Source organism: Cryptomeria japonica, chromosome 9 (assembly GCF_030272615.1).
Source record: "Cryptomeria japonica chromosome 9, Sugi_1.0, whole genome shotgun sequence".
Taxonomy (NCBI): Eukaryota; Viridiplantae; Streptophyta; class Pinopsida; order Cupressales; family Cupressaceae; genus Cryptomeria; species Cryptomeria japonica.
The window spans coordinates 635,107,029-635,113,354 of NC_081413.1; positions in this window are offsets into that span (position 1 = coordinate 635,107,029).

Below are 6,326 nucleotides of genomic sequence, written 5' to 3' on the forward strand. Positions count from 1 at the left end.
AGCGGAAAAAGAACTGGTTATATCCAAACCGGATGAAGTTTTTGATGAAGAAGGAAACCCGGTTGAAGAACCAAACGACACTATTGATGTTGATGCCCTGGACGTAGAAGATGTCACTCAGGACATACCTTCTAAGGGAACAAGATAGGTGCAACAGGCCGAACAAGGCAGTGAGCAAGCCGAGGACAGAAAGGAAGCGGCTAGAGAACATGCAGAGAAGAAGAAGAGGGATGAAGATGAGAAAAAGTGGAAAGAGGAAGAGAAGAGAAAAGAGGAAGAGGAGAAAAGAAAAGATGAAGAGAAAAAGTAGCAAGAAGATGAGAGGAAAAAGAAAGAAGAAGAGGATAAGGAAGAAAAGAAGAAGAAGGAAGAGGAAATGAAGAAGAAGGAAGAGGAAGATAAAGAAAAGGAAAAGCGGAAGGAAGAAAAAAAGAAGAAGAAGGAAGAGGAAGAGAAAGAAGAGGAGAAGAGGAAGGAAGTTGAGAGGAAAAAGAAAGAAGAGGAAGAGAAGGAACGAGAAAAGAAGAAGGAAGCAGAGAAAAAGAAGAAGGAAGAAGAAGACAAGGTAGTGGAGAAAAGCAAAGTGGAGAAAAAGAAAGCGAAAGAGGACAAGGCAGCGGAAGCGGTGAAGAGCACATAGATGGAGACTCCGAAGGCAACCGAGAGTCAAGCTAAACTGGCTGATATCATCAGTCCTATCGATCTCCAGTCTGCAAGTGAATCGGAGCTAATGCAGAGCATCAAGGTTGCTCAAGAGTGCCTTGAAATCATTCGAAGGAAAAAGGAGCAAGATATAATTCAAGCGGCTGTAGACACCCTTACCGATTTGATCCCCGGTACCAATCTTCCCAACATTGAATCAACACTAGCAAAGCTTAAGCTACTATTTACAGTAGTGGATGATTAGGTGCAGAGCTTGGAAGAAGCAACTGAGGCAAATGTAAAGAAAGAGCATCAAAAGGCTCTTAACATTGCTCTGGTGAAGAAGTTGAATGAACTCTGGTTTGAACTGCTGAAAGATCAAAAGGATATAAGGGATGCTTTGGATGAGGGAAATCTGCTACTAAGCAAAATCTGTCAACCCTATCTATTCTACGATGATGTGCTAGCTTAGAAGCAAAATCTTCAAATGGACTTACAGTCTTACTTGAGCACATTTAAGCCACCTTATGATTCCTTTGTAACTTATGGGCAAACCGTTCACCGGTTTCAGATCCAGTCAGCCAAAATGGAGCAAGAGATCAACACATGGTCTAGAGATTTGTAGGAGCTACAACTGGTTTTACTTCCATGTCTGCAAATTCTTTAGAAGTGTTATTTGAACCCGGATGCCTTGACAATTACACAGGAGATGAGCACAGTTGATGCCATGGAAGAACAGGTCTCCCAGATGCAAACAGAGAAAGAAGTGGCCACCTCCCTACTTGAGTCCTGGTCTCTATCAATGAAGCAATTCTTCCAGGACTATAAATCAGTTTTTGACAAGTATTATTCCTTGTTGTCATAAACTTTTATTATTTTAATATCAAATGGAAATAGGGTTGTTCAGCGGTACTTTGTCATTGTTGGCAAAGGGGGAGAAGTACTCTATCTATTTTGGAGAAGTATAGGGGAGAAGTATTTGACTTTAAAATTTTGCTATATGCTTTGATATATGCTATATGCTCTGATATCTCATTGTATTGATTAAGGGATAGTGTATATGCTTAGGGGAAGCAATTTTGTTAATGGTATGTTTTTGTTGTAAAACACTTAGATGTCAAAATTTTATTTTCCTAAGTGTTGCCATCAATGCCAAAGGGGGAGATTGTTGGCATTTTTGACGTTTATGTTGTGATTGTCATTGATGGACACACACTTGCATTGAGATCCCCTTTATATGTATGAGCTAGAGCTCAACCGGTATCTGTTCCAACCGGTATGTTGTATTCTAGTCTTTAGACTATTGGTGATTTTGCAGAAAGTATTTCCCGGTTTGAAGGGACATGTTGACCCCAAGTGGTTTGTAGATCTCAAGCGGTATGAGGGAGCAAAGCAGCATAACACATTCTTACTAGTCTTCATTTTTGTCAAACCAGCAACCGATATTTTGTATGAACCAGTAATACTCTGTGTTGAGTTACCAACCGACATTTTGTGATGAGTTACCAATCCACCGATTGTCTGACGGTGCTGACACACTGATGGTGCTTTTTGTGTCGTGTTACTGAGTATGTCTAGATTCATTGAACCTAGTAAATTGAAATGTAATCCTATTGGACTGACATGAAATCAAATTCCTTCATAAGGACATCATGTCTAGGGTTCTAGGTTGTTGTTGAAAGTTTTTGTTTGTGCTAGGGTTTAAGGTGGTTGATGAGTTGTTGTAAGAGCAATCTTATCTGAGAAGATCAAGTTGTAACTGAGTGAGAGATAGAGAAGACTGAAGTAATGCTGGAATGCATTAGCTGTGAGCTATACTAGATCTAACCAAGCAATCTGTGCTATCTGATAGATCACACACTTGTTGATTACTCACCTCTCTGACAAGTATGTAGCCCTTAACCGGGTAGGTTCAAAGTAGCCTTTGTAAAATCCTCTAACAAGGTGGTTCACCTCTATGAATCTAAAATCCTCTAGCAAGGTAGTCTTTAATCAGACTTATCTCCTAATAGAGATTGAGATTCCTAACAGAATCTGTTCTGGTGAAGAACATTGTAAGACCTTAACCGGTCTAGTTTCTATTCTGCAGATAGTCACTTGTGAGTTCCATCTCACCGTGGTTTTTCCCATTTGGGTTTCCACGTCAAATATCTTATGTTATGGTTGTATTGCTTTTGTGGGTGAACACTTTATTTGCATTTTGGTTTGCATGTGTGATAACCGGTCTATCTGTTAAATTGTTTTACCGGTTTATCTTTAGACTATTTAAGTGTTTTAGTGCAGTGTTTTTTGGCATACTAATTCACCCCCCCTCTTAGTATTCATCAGGATAACTCCCTGATGCCTAAGATTAGAGGATGGGCTATGTTCAATGAAAGATGGTAATGGTAGTAGAAACGCTTGCTAATACTCTGCTAGAATTGTTGGTTGACTCCTCTAGTTCACTGGGGTGCTTTGTATCACTAATTCAATCATTGGAGACATGATTCACCTCTCTAATTCCTCTATTTATTTAGTTGTTTTGAACACCCTACCAATGTTGGCATGTTATGTATGGAACTTGACGATCCACCCTACTATTCATCAGGTGATCTCTTTATCCAGATAAAGTTTCGGTTATTGGTCAGTTCGATTCGACTTTCACCTCTACTATTCTAATGGGCAAAATTTATTTCTTTTGCAGGTGGGGGATGGCCTAACTCAATGACATCTAGCTCTGGAATTTAACAAGTTTCATTATAATTCTCATACAACTAATGAGGGGAATACTCTACTCAGATTTGAGGATTGGATAATGATTGAACCAGAATAATGGGCCTGAATCCTCACCAACTTTGATTGAGTCAAATCCCTACTATTATAAAGGGAAGTTTTTTGTGAAACTCATTTCATTACTAGAAAGTATTTCAAGACAATTTCACAACATTTATCATCTGAGGAAATTGGTCATAGGGCTAGGATCTTTCCTTCATTGTATATGTATATTTAAGGTTTTTACTCCATGGCAAAATCAAGGTTGTCAACCCCAATAAACAATGTATTCTTCATATTACATTAATGAGGGTGGCCAATTTCCCCAGATTGTAAATGTCATTGTGCACTGTAGAATAGTAAGTACTATTCAACCTGCACACCTTCTACACTGATTCAACATTTTTTATACAAATGCCAACAATTTTTGTCTTATCTAACGTTTCTTTCACCAATGGAATCATATACTTATCCAACATCTAAATATTGTTATTGTTATGTAAGGTTCACTATAGGTTTGGAGTGAAATATTTTAGTGATGGAGGATATGAGTACATTTATGGTCAGAATAATACATTATTAAAATACCTCTTACTAGCTATTTCAATTTGTTAATGAATTATTATAGTCACTCATTTGACCTACTTTTAAAAAAAAATTCTTATGTGAAGCAATGACATTTGGGATTCATGAGAATCTTATCACATGTATGTTATTAGGATGGTGAGACAATGCAAATGACAAATCTTAATGGACTTGCAAGTGCAAAATTTTGGTAACAAATTCAGTTGTTTCTCAGCCAACAATCTGCACTAGAGTTGAGTTGTCTTTGAAGTTGATGGTGATACTGACCATTGTGCATAAATTACACTTCATAGATTGGATGATATCCTTATAGGGAAAGCCTTGGTTCAAAGTGTGGAAGCCACATTTATCTGCATGCATCATAGAGAGAACGACAATGCATGTGTAAAAGAGAACTCAACGAAGATGTATTCTTGGTTAGTACATTGGATCATTAATTCAATATGTACACAATATTTTTTTGTCTTTAGGTTGGTAGTTGTCAACATGACAATATGCATTTCAGTTATTAGTGTGCATTTGTTCAAGAGGACCATAGGAATGATCCTTCCACAAAGGAACGTGCAAGGAAGTTTAGAAAAAAAGGGGGTTGTCAGTGCCATAATATTGTTTAGGTGTTGAAAGGTATACCAGATGTAGCAATCTTGATATTCAATCAAAGGTTTCATGTAGATAAAAAGGGTGATTTTTTTCATGGTGTTGATGATATAATGAACAAGACACGTTCCTAATTTTCTCCAAACCTTTCAGCTGAATGCAAAAGTTATGTTGAGAGCTTGTTAGTAATGGATATTATTGTTTGATTCTATCATGGATAGACACCTTGTTTTATCATTTTTCTAGCATGTTGATGAGGAGGGATGAATTCCTAATATGTAAGAATGCCATGAATGCATGGACAAGGCTGAAGTGCAATCGCTTACAGAACAATGTCCATGATGGCACTAGTATAATGCTATGGCAATTAGAGGATGCGACTAATTTTTTTAATTTCCAACCACCTCAAGGAACTAACAAGCCTTTCATTATGGGGATCCAGACTCCATGGATGCATAATATGATGGTTAAAAACCCCCATGATTTGATCGTTTCCATAGATTCCATGTTTGTAACCGATAAATATGGGGTGAGATCCTCACAATCCTTTATATTCATTCTTATTTATGTTTTTTACAATATTGATGCCTTTATAGCTACTAATGATTGTGGTTGGTTGACTACCAAACAATAACAATTGTATTCCCTATTATTTTTTTATGAGTAGTAGGCTAGGGTGCCTATTGCGTAGGCAATGTGCTCACGAAACAAGAGCGAGGATATTCAGGTTTGGTTGGCGGAGGTGCAACAATAGGGAAAGTAGGCCAAACATGATTGGAGGATCAATGCCTTTTTTACTAATGATGTCGTTGTAGATGTTAGGCCCAATATGGAAAGCTAATGTACTGAGAGGGGAGGGGTGAATCAGTACTTCAAAACTTTTCTTCAATAATAACTTTACTATTATGCGTAAACCGAATAGTGCAATAACATAATATAAAGCTAAAGCAAATAGATAACAATCATACATGATTAACTCCATAACACATATATTTTGGTTACGTAGAAACTCTTGGTTAGAGAGAAAAACTGCGATGGGGATGGCACCCACAACTTCACTACTGCAATAATAAAGAGTGCTCGGTTAGAGCTACATGTTTAGCTATTTCTAATAGCTTACCCTATTAGGAGTAACAAGATCTGTTAGATCTACCTTGCTAAAGGATTTTACAACACTTAAACTAAATGTTGCACCTGGTTAGAGGCTTTACAATTTATAGACTTGATTAGAGTCTTTTACCCTATTAAAGGTTTCTCTTACAACTTCAAAATATTACAATAAATCATTACAAATATCTGCAACTTTACATCTGGAATGTTATAGCAGATTCTATGTGCTCAGAATAGATTACTTTGCTTATAGCATACCTCGGTAACCCATATAGTAACTCGGTAAACCCTTCTGTTTACTATGTTCTTTGATTGTTCTCTAAAATCCTTCTTGGTGACCTTTGTGTCTCTGTAACAGTCATAACACTTAGTGCTTTCATATGTCTTGCTTCATATATCTCTATATCTTCCTTTCTATCATGCTACATGTATATTTCTGATCTTAATCCATGTTGTATAAATAGATCTCTTATGACGGTGATCCTTTCATTGCTTCAATCTTACAAACATGTTTTATCGAATGAATAACCACGCAAAATATTTCTTTGGTTAGATGACCTCAAAATCATACACAATCTTCAAGTGCAATTTCCAATGTGATAACGGTTAGATATTCCTCGATCTTGTAACATGTTTTCATA